General features: G+C 34.9%; 1 protein-coding gene across 6 annotated transcripts in view; it reads right to left on the bottom strand.

Annotated features, from left to right (window-relative positions):
• The window catches only part of ANKS1B (ankyrin repeat and sterile alpha motif domain containing 1B), a 1,202,038-nt gene that overhangs the window by 835,233 nt on the left and 355,554 nt on the right, over positions 1-11,251 (bottom strand). The gene's annotated exons all lie outside the window — the stretch shown is intronic.

Below are 11,251 nucleotides of genomic sequence, written 5' to 3' on the forward strand. Positions count from 1 at the left end.
CACCTCACACCAGTCAGAATGGCCATCATCAAAAAATCTACAAACAATAAATGCTGGAGAGGGTGTGGAGAAAAGGGAATCCTCTTGCACTGTTGGTGGGAATGTAAATTGGTACAGCCACTATGGAGAACAGTATGGAGGTTCCTTAAAAAACTAAAATTGGAACTACCAAACAACCCAGCAATCCCACTAATGGGCATATACCCTGAGAAAACCATAATTCAAAAACAGTCATGTACCACAATGTTCATTACAGCTCTATTTACAGCAGCCAGGACATGGAAGCAACCTAAGTGTCCACGGACAGATGAATGAATAAAGAAGATGTGGCACATATATACATTGGAATATTACTCAGCCATAAAAAGAAATGAAATTGAGTTATTTGTAGTGAGGTGGATGGGCCTAGAGTCTGCCATACAGAGTGAAGTAAGTCAGAAAGAGAAAAACAGATACCATATGCTAACACGTATATATGGAATCTAAAAAATATATATATTTTTAAGTGGTTCTGAAGAACCTAGGGGCAGGACAGGAATAAAGACGCAGACATAGAGAATGGACTTGAGGACATGGGGAGGGGAAGGGTAAGCTGGGACGAAGTGAGGAGTGGCATAGACATATATACACTACCAAATGTAAAAAAGAAGCTAGTGGAAGAAGCCGCATAGCACAGAGAACAGCTCGGTGCTCTATTACCACCTAGAGGGGTGGGATAGGGAGGATGGGAGAGAGATGCAAGAGGGAGAATATATGAGGATATTTGTATATGTATAGGTGATTTCCTTTGTTATACAGCAGAAACTAACACATCATTGTAAAGCAATTATACTCCAATAAAGATGTTAATAAAAAAGAATATATTATATATTTCTTATCCATGATATTCATTTAAACAAGATGATCAGAACAAATTTGTCCATTTGAAAAAATGCCAGAGGAATTTAGCTGGATTTGGGAAAATATGATCTGAAGCCCAACAGCTCCTTTTCCTAAGTCTAAAATAATATAAAGTCATAAAATGTATGGGTTCAAAAAACCAGAGATACAGAGCTGATAGAGAAAATTCTTATTCCAAATAAGAAAAACGTTTATATTACCAAAGGCAAAAGATTTCTGATATATTTTTATTTGACATAGTTTTCATTTTATTGTGTTTTGTGACACAAAAGTGACCTATAACTTCCTAAATAACAATACCACATAATAAGAGCTAACACATCTAAAACTCCTTGTGTGTCAGATATAGTTCTGTACACTTTCTACATAGTCACTCATTTAATTGTCAGAACAATCCTATGAGCAGTAGTATTATTATTATCATTTTATAGTTATTGAAACTGAGGTACAGAGAGTTTCAATATCTTGCCCAAGGTCACACAGCCAGTAAGAAACAAACATAGATGGGATCTAAATCCTGGAAATCCAGCTCCAGAGTCTATAGTGTTTGGGCACTTTCTATATGTCAAGCTCTTACTAAGTTCTTTGCTTACCTTACCTCATTTCAGTATGCTTATATAACTTTATTTTTAGGATAAAATCAACCATAAACTTATTTTTCTTTCATTTGTTTCAAACCATTATGGAATGTGGATACACCCCGTGAATTTATCAATAAATCGCAAATAAATTTAAAACATACTCTGTTCCATCTGAAAAGTCAAGGCATCATTCCCTGTATTGCATACAAATTTAAGTGTGAAAAGGCTGTCTACTTTCTACTTCTCTGGCCTGTCTTGAGTAAGCAGCTGTGGGAAATAGAGCCAAAAAGAAAAAGAGATACCTCAGGATCCTGCTCACCCAATGAGGGAGGCTGTAAAGGAAGAGAAAGCAGAGAGGCCCTTCAAGGAGTGGATTAACACGCTCTGTCTAGTGACAGCCTAGAGCCAATGGCAATGCATTATGGATATGTCCTGTGCTTAACTCAGTGTCTGTAATACAGCATGGCACCCTTAAAACTGAGAAACCTCTCTGTAATATTATCAGTACCACCTGCCTTTCCTAAGTAGAGTTAGCCACTTCCTTATCAGTGAGGCTAATCAAATTAATTCTCTATTTCTGAGTAAGGAAGCCATTCTCAGTAGAGGATTTCCATATTCTTTATACTCACAAGTAACACAGATGCTCCAACAATTTTTTTGAAAATTGAATTTTCTTATGCATGAGGCATATGTGTGGGATCTCTCCTATTGGATCTCTCTACTGAGTATGTTCACACGGAAACATGTCCTGTACCTGCAATAATCATGTTCATGGTTTTCAGTCATGTTTCATCCGTGTCTCATTTATCTTCTCATCTCAGATCAGTAGTAATAATCCTATGCTTTTCATTAATTCAAAGGGACCAAAAACATTCCATTTGATTCTCTGGATTAATTCTTACTCAGAAAAAAAACGTTGCTTTAGTTTAAAGCTTCCTTCCCAGTCTACCATGAAATGAATCTCACAGAATCTATCTAAAAGATCTTCAGTGAATGGGGAGAATTCCTATCTATTTTTGTATTCCATCTTGAAAATTACTTCTTCAGCAATGTTTCTATGTCTTAGTGATATATTTTCTCATTAAAAATGTTTATAAAAACTATAGAATATGTTTAATAAAAAAGCAGAACCCCAAAATGTATATAAAACATGATGACAACTATATATGTATGCATGTGTATGTATATAGATATGTGTGTGTATATATACATATTCACAAACTTGCAAAGAAAAAAATACAAAAATTCATCAAAATTGTTTCATTTGAAAAATGACTGTCAATTTTTTCTTCATTTTCCCACTTTTCTGAAAGAGCATATAATACTTTCAATAATAAAAAACTGAACATATATGTTGCAGAATACTAATTTACAAGCCAGGGAACAACCAAACCTTCTTGACAATTTGGTGTTCTGCTTGGGTAGTTTGTCTTTACTAATACATATGAACACAGATACATATTTAATATAATCAGGCAGGAGTATACAGAGTGATTTTTAATGTAAATTAAATCAAACTCTTGCTTAAAATCCTCTGATGATTTCTCATCTGAATTAGAATAAAGTCAAAAAAGTCAAAACTCTTTACCCAGATTTACAAAGCTCAATAAAATTTGGCCTCTAAATACCTCTTTGACCTCAACCTCTAACACTTCCCCTAACTCACTATAGGGCAGCCCCTCTGCCTTAGTACCCAAAAGTGAGCTGAAACTTCACTTTACCTAACACAGAGATCTTCATGTGGCTGGCCCCTTCCTGTCATTAGGTCTCAACTCAAATGTCACCTTCCCAGGGAGGCCTTCCGTGACTATGCAATCTAATTTTCCATCTATTTCTTGCCCCCATCACTCATTTCCATTACCTTTAAATTTTTTCTACATAGATTTTATCACTATCAAAACTTCTTGTTTATTTCTTTACTTGCTATTGTCTCCCTTACTAGAATGAAAAATGTTTACCACTGTATCCTCCTCACTTAAAATAATATCCAATATATAGCAAGAAAACAGTAAATATAAGTTGAAGGGATGATAACCTAAGAAAAGGAGTGATAAGAATAGTAGCTGTCCATGGTACCAATTTTGGCTTAGGACTCTCTTTACAAACATACACAGATGGTTTAGTCTTCCAATTTCATGGCAACAATGCAGCTGATATAAATTAATATATATGCAAATAAATATAAATACTTCTGAATAAAGCCAAGACATGAAGAAACATTCACAGGAGAGGATAAGAATATAAGGGTTTGGTTGATTTACGGACAGTAGGGAATAAGGGAAGGGAATTTGAGTTCGATGAGAGCAATAAAAAGATGAGAGTTTGGGCGATGATAGATGACCTGAGAGAACAGGCATCTAGTGGTGGCTGAGGCATGATGAGATTAGTCCATAAAGTCTCCTTGCAGAGGGTGAATACTTGGTTCCATGCTCTAGTCTGCAATATGCCAGGCAGCTTCTTACCCAGATAACCCCCAAAGGAATGGCTGCAATTAGGGCATTTATAATCCTCAATTAAAGGATTCTTTCTTTAAGTCTATTAAACTGTTATATTGACTGTATTATGATATGTTTTCTTCTATAGCAACATTTCATTAAGCAGAACAACATGAAAAAGGAAACAGAATGATGTAACTTATTTCTTATAGTCCACAAGACCTAGGTTCTTCCAAATGCTGGACAATGATCAGTGTCCCCAGAATTTATCCTGTCATGAGCCCCAATATCAAGGTATCAATACAGCTATTTAAAACTAGTAAAAACAAATTCATTTTAAAAATCCAGTTAAGAGGAAGTATATAAGAATATATTTTAAAGTGACTATACATATGGAAAAAGAACTATGAAAGCAAGTTAGAATTAAGAAATTGTAATGTTCATGTTGAAAAGTTAATATGAAATAAAATTCTGAAATTAAAAGACAAAATTGGCAAGCCATTTGATATTATCTTTTCTATTTTTTTGAGAAACAAAACAAAATAATCTCCAACAGAAGCATTTCTGATATGCCAAGCTGTTTTTGAGCTTAACTTAAACATATAAGAACTGTCTAAGTATGTATTAATCCTCTTGTAGTGGTTGGCCAAAAAGTTCGTTCGGGCTTTTCTGTAAGCTATGAAAAACTCGGACGAACTTTTTGGCCAACCCAATATATAGCTGAAGTAATTGAGGCATTAAAATGAACCAGCCTTATTAACTGTATCTAAGAAGTTATATAAATACTTGTCTTTGAAATGTTCTGACCTGAGAAAATCTAAAGATTACATTAAGAAATGTAATGAAATGAAATATATACTGGTTTCTAAGCTAAATATATGTTGCTAAAGCATAAAACAATTTAAGAGTAAATTACAAACTTGTCATAAAATGATCAGCCCCTAAAATAATAAATTTTCAATGTATTTTAGGTAGCCAGCTGTCCACTTGTTGCAATGAAAAATGGCTCATCAAAGGTGTATAATATTCTATAATTTCTCCTCCACATTCAGGTGACAGTCTTCCACCTTGTATTCCTATCATCACTATGTTTGAAAAATCAATATACCACTTGCAGCCAAAGATTACAAATGCAACCTACATTCCCCTTTTTCATTTCTTTTTTCTTCTCCATCTACCCTACCATTTCCCTTTTATTATTACCCACCTATTATTTCCTCTCCCTTTTCACTTGTTCTCTCCCTAAAGTCCTATGTATCCCCTTCATGACCAACCCCAACCTCTCACCCTTGCACGCAGTAAGAAGCAATTTTTTACTCACTTTTCTAATACGTTAAGCTACTAGCAAGAGGCTGCAGGGGCTGACTGACACAATTAGGCTGAGTGCAAAACCATCCTAGAAAGCTGGGCTTGGTAAGAAGCAGGAGAACAGGGGAAAGAGGCACATGGAGAAGGGAATATCACTGACCTAGTCTGAGCAGGGCTGGATTGCAGAGTCTCACAGAAGAGTTGTGGTGCATTATCATACCTAGACACAAACATGTCAGAAATAAAAGAATAAGGCTGGTGATATCTTTCATCTATTTATGGTTGTTTCTCCCTTCCAGTATAAAATACATACTGATCATTACTAGGATATAAAAAGAAAATGGATACCACTTTTTCTTTTAACAAGTTCCCTTATAATTCCTATTAATTTTACCTGTTTTCAGAATGTAGAAGCCTAGTAAGTAGAACCAAATCCCACTTTGGACACAGAATTAAAGCAAGAAATAGAACTCCTTCTAGGAGTTCATTCAAATTAAACAGAGCTTTATCTTCACTGCTAAGGTAACTTTAAGAAGTATAATGGATAAAATATTTGTTGACAGATGCAGAAAACAACATGATAACATTTTATTAATTCCCACTCAATGGAGATGTCATTTGCCTTTTTTTGCACTGACACTTACTTATTAATGGGTTATTAATTAGTCCTTTTTAGAATATTTGTATCATAGAATAGTGGGTAAAACAAAAAGAAAAACTGAAAACACCCTTTAGACATAATAAAGGCTAATGTTTTATGTGCTAGGTTTTCTGTAGGCACTTGACATTTGTTAACTCATTTAATCCTCACAAAACAATGTGGTGTTGGAATTATGCTCATTTTACAGATGTGCAAATCAAGGCAGATTCAGAGAGGCTGGATATATTGTTAGCAAGTGATCAAGAGAGAATTAGAACTCAGATTGCCAAAGAGAATGCTTTTTATACCATTCTAGCTTATCTCCCTATAAGGACACAAAGAAAAATTCGGAATTCAATAAGCATGGCCTGAGTGCCTGCTGCATGCAAGGCATAAGGCAGAGCATGATGGAGCATAAACATCTGTCAAACACAGACACTGCCTTCAGGCAGCTTACAACCTAAAAGAATAGATACTAGATAACTATATAAATAACAATATTAAACGGGAGAGATCCACAGATGTCAAAAATAAGTTATTTGAATATTAAGAAAAAGGAGATTGTTTCTAGCAGGGGAGGACTGAGAAAGACTTTAGGAAGGAAAAAGCATTTGCATAGGGCCTTAACTTCTATAGATTAATAGTTTTGCACCAACTAGTTGCTCACTAACACTTGGAAGAAGTACCCATCTCACATACCACAGAGGGTATACCTCTCATTTAGAATATAGTTTCTACAAATCCAGAGTGGTTCTATACCAACTGTAATGTGGTTTCAGTTGCTGAAAAATGTGTTTAAGTTGAACATCTAAAATTATCTCTGTGAAACTGTGCTTTGAGCTTAAAAGTTTAGAAACTGGCACTTTGGAGACTTCTTACCTATAGGGAATACATTTTTGCCTTTTCTCTAAGTTTCCATTTTTCTGGACAGGATAAAACATTTTCTCACCTGAAAGTATTTCCAAGTAGACCCATACTGACATGGATTTCACTATCAGTATTAGGGTTATAATTTCTTTATTCCATAGACCAGTGGTCAGTAAACTTCAGCAAAAATCCAACCTACTGCCCATTTTCATAAATAAGGTTTTTATTAAATTACAACAGAGATCACATGGCATCAAAGCCATATTCACTATCTGACCTTTACAAGAGAGAGTTTGCAGACCCATGCCATAGACGATTCATTCAGCAAATATCTATTAAGGGCTTACAAGGGTAGGTAGGTAGCTAGAGTGGGTTGCTGGCTGAAATGCTGTAATTTAAAATTACTTTTTAAATCAAGTTAAAAAGTAATTCACATTGCATTATATTCTTCATTATGCTTAATTATCACAGATAAGGAAGAATTTGAACAACTTTTGCTATGGAAAACAATACAGCAGGTGACTCAGGATGTATTATTATTAGGAAGTGCTCTACTCCTACTGTTTCTACTACTAGTTAACATTTATTGAGCATTTACTGAGTGTTATACACTATTACAAGTACTTAATATAAGCAGTATATGTCATTTATTCCTCACTATGTCACTAGGATGTAGGTAATATTATTATCTTCATGTTATGAATGATGAAATAAAGACTTGAACTAATTTATTTCTGAGGTCCCACAGCTTGTGTTTGTTAGAGCGGGGACTTTACAGAACATGCTTTCATCCCTGGGGATATTGAAGCAGAGACTGGATGACTTCTTAAAAGGTATAATGGTTTATACTTTTAAAGGGGATCAAAAAATAATGGCTGCCAGTTATTGAGAGGCCACTATGGGTCTGGCATTATTCTATGTGTTTTAAACACATTCTCTAACTTTCATATCACCCTATAAGGTAAGTATAAGTTCCCTCTTTTACAAATGATGAAAAAAGTATAGACAGGTTATTTGATTGACCAAAGGCATATTCCTACTAAGCTGCAAAGCTAAGATTAAAACTTAGGTCTACCTGACTCTTTTGATTATACCAAGCTGTTACCATTTTTTAAAATCCTATCCATACTTCCAGATTATATGAAAAGGAACCACACTTAAAGTTAAAGATGCAGATATTCAACAATGAATATCAGGCAGGGCAAGTAATGAAAGAATAACCCATGCAATTAAACTAACAAAGAGAAAAACAGAGAAATATGAAATGGATTTCTAAATGTAAACAGAGAATCCATTCCTAATTGCAACTAAGATCAAACTCAGAATAAGCCACAATAGAATTTTCTGGAGACACTAAAATAATCAGAAACTGTCACTAATTCTTTTCCTAATAGAACTGATGATCAATTAACATTTAGCAGTTATCTTTGACACAATCAGATATGCCCTTTTCCAAGGGAGGAAGGGCCAGGTCAACCCATTTCCACACTTTTGTTGAAAAAACATCTGAAGATGTACATGTGAATAGTACTCTTAAAAGGCATGACTGAATGATAAAGAGTTAAAAAAAAAAGGAGGACCTCTGGGCTGTAGGGCCAAATAGACCTGAGATGGAATATTCACCTCTGCTAGTTCATAACTATATCACCATAAACAAGTTAATTAGCTTCTCTGCACCTCAGTTTCTTCATCTTAAAGGCTGCTTGTGAAGATGAGGTAGAAGGGCACCAAGCATACCTTCTTAGAACACATCCAAATTAGGGAATTATAATTCTTCCAGTTGTAATCATTTTTTTCTCAGGGAAGGTCTTCAAGAGAAAATATTTATTTTCTCATTTATTCCTTTTCCAAATTTGCATACAGACACCATATGTCTCTTTGGTTTGAAAAGCATGAGAGGAAATATTTGTTGTGTACCTACTACGGATGCGTAGTTTAATAGATGTTGGAAAAAGGAAGAGCATTTCAGGTACTGGAAGAAGACTTATGGAAACGCTCAGAATCTGGAAAGTTGATATATGTTCCAGTTCCTGGCAATTACTCTAGTTTTCAGCATGACAGAGGGGAGAGTAACATGAGCCATACTGTAGGTAATTCTCAAACACCATGTTAATGAATTAAGATCCTGAAAAAATTAGCTAAAAACTCACTCAAAACTTGCAACGTGTTCCACTCTGTCAAAAAATATTCTGTGGTCATGCACTTGTCACCTCTAACTCAGCCAAATGGTTACTCCCTTTATAAGCTGATTGACCAGAAGCCTACCAACTTTACCTTCTCTAAGCATAAAAGCATTCTTTCTGCAATATGACTCATATTATGAAATTTGAAAGACATTCTTACAACAGCTCTTACAAGTAAATATCCATAGCCAAAAAGTACGGAACAGGGGACTTCCCTGGTGACACAGTGGTTAAGAATCCGCCTGCCAATGCAGGGGACATGGGTTCAAGCCCTGGTCCGGGAAGATGCCACATGCCACAGAGAAATTAAGCCTATGCACCACATCTACTGAGCCTGCACTCTAGAGCCCATGAGCTACAACTACTGAGCCCGTGTGCCTAGAGCCCATGCTCTGCAACAAGAGAAGCCTGTGCACCACAACAAAGAGTAGCCCCGGCTCACCGCAACTAGAGAAAGCCAGCACACAGCAATGAAGGTCCAAGGCAGCAAAAAATAAATAAACAAATAAATTTATTTTTTTTTAAAGTACAGAACAGGATGTTTTCAAAAAAAAACACTCAAAATAGGAAAAAAAACAACTCTTAGGAAGTAATATGATGCTAAAATATAAAAATCAATAAAGAATAGGAAAATAGAGAATGAAAAACCCAAGAGAGGAAAAATGAAAGACAAAAATGATGAATGCAGATACTTCAACACCAAATTAGTAAATATTCAGGTAAAAAGAGAAGCATAAAAGTGAAGGAAGAAATAAATCAAAGAAAAAAATAGAAAAGTATTTCCCAAAACTGAAGAAGGACAAAATCTTGATATCAAAAGGGATGACTTATGTGCACCATGACACATTTTTAAAACCCCATGCCTAAACATAAACTTTTTAAAAATTTTTATTAAAGTATAGTTGATATACAATGTTGTGTTAGTTTCTGCTGTACAGCAAAGTGAATCAGTTATATATATATCCACTCTTTTTTATATTCTTTTCCCATATAAGTCATTACAGAGTATTGAGAAGAGTTACCTGTGCTATACAGTAGGTCCTTATTAGTTATCTATTTTATATATAGTAGTGTATATGTCAATCCCAATCTCCCAATTTATCCCTGCCCCCCCCACTTTCCAACCTGGTAACCATAAGTTTGTTTTCTACATCTGTGACTCTATTTCTGTTTTGTAAATAAGTTCATTTGTACCATTTTTTTAGATTCCACATATAAGCGATATCATATGGTATTTGTCCTTCTCTGTCTGACTGACTTCACTCAGTATGACAATCTCTAGGTCCATCCATATTGCTGCAAATGGCAATATTTCATTCTTTTTTATGGCTGAGTGATATTCCATTGTATATATGTTCCACATCTTCTTTATCCATTCCTCTGTCAATGGACATTTAGGTTGCTTCAATGTTCTGGTTATTGTAAATAGTGCTGCAATGAACACTAGGGTGCATGTATCATTTCAAATTATGGTTTTCTCCCAATGTATATCCAGGAGTAGGATTACAGGATTATATGGTAGCTCTATCTTTAGTTTTTAAAGCAACCTCCATATAGTTCTCCTTAGTGGCTGTACCAATTCACATTCCTACCAACAGTGTAGGAGGGTTCCCTTTTCCTCACACACTCTCTAGCACTTATGGTTCGTAGATTTTTTGATGATGGCCATTCTGACCAGTGTGAAGTGATACATTGTTCTTTGATTGGAAGAATCAATATGGTCAAAATGACTAAACTACCCAAAGCAATCTACAGATTCAATACAATTCCTGCCAAATTATCAATGGAATTTTTTCACATAATTAAAGTAAAAAAATTTTACAATTTGCATGGAAACACAAAAGATCCCGAATAGCCAAAGCAATTGTGATAAAGAAAAACGGAGCTGGAGGAATAAGGCTCCCAGACTTCAGACTATACTACAAAGCTACAGTCATCAAAACAGTATGTTAATAGATAAGCAACAAGGATTTAGTATATAGAACAGAGCTATTTATATTTTTACTGGGATGTGTAATAATAAAAAATAAAAGAAGCTTCATTTTGAAAAAAAAAAAACCAAAAAACAAAAAACAGTATGATACTGGCACAAAAACAGAAATATAGATCAATGGAACAGGACAGAAAGCCCAGAGATAAACCCATGCACATATGGTCACCTAATCTATGACAAAGGAGGCAAGAATATACAATGGAGAAAAGACAGTTTCTTCAATAAGTGGTGCTGGGAAAATTGGACAGCTACATATAAAGAATGAAATTAGAACACTCCGTAACACCATACACAAAAATAAACTCAAAATGGATTAAAGACCTAAATGTAAGGCCAGACACTAT

The sequence above is a fragment of the Physeter macrocephalus genome, chromosome 6 (assembly GCF_002837175.3).
Source record: "Physeter macrocephalus isolate SW-GA chromosome 6, ASM283717v5, whole genome shotgun sequence".
Classification (NCBI taxonomy): domain Eukaryota; kingdom Metazoa; phylum Chordata; class Mammalia; order Artiodactyla; family Physeteridae; genus Physeter; species Physeter macrocephalus.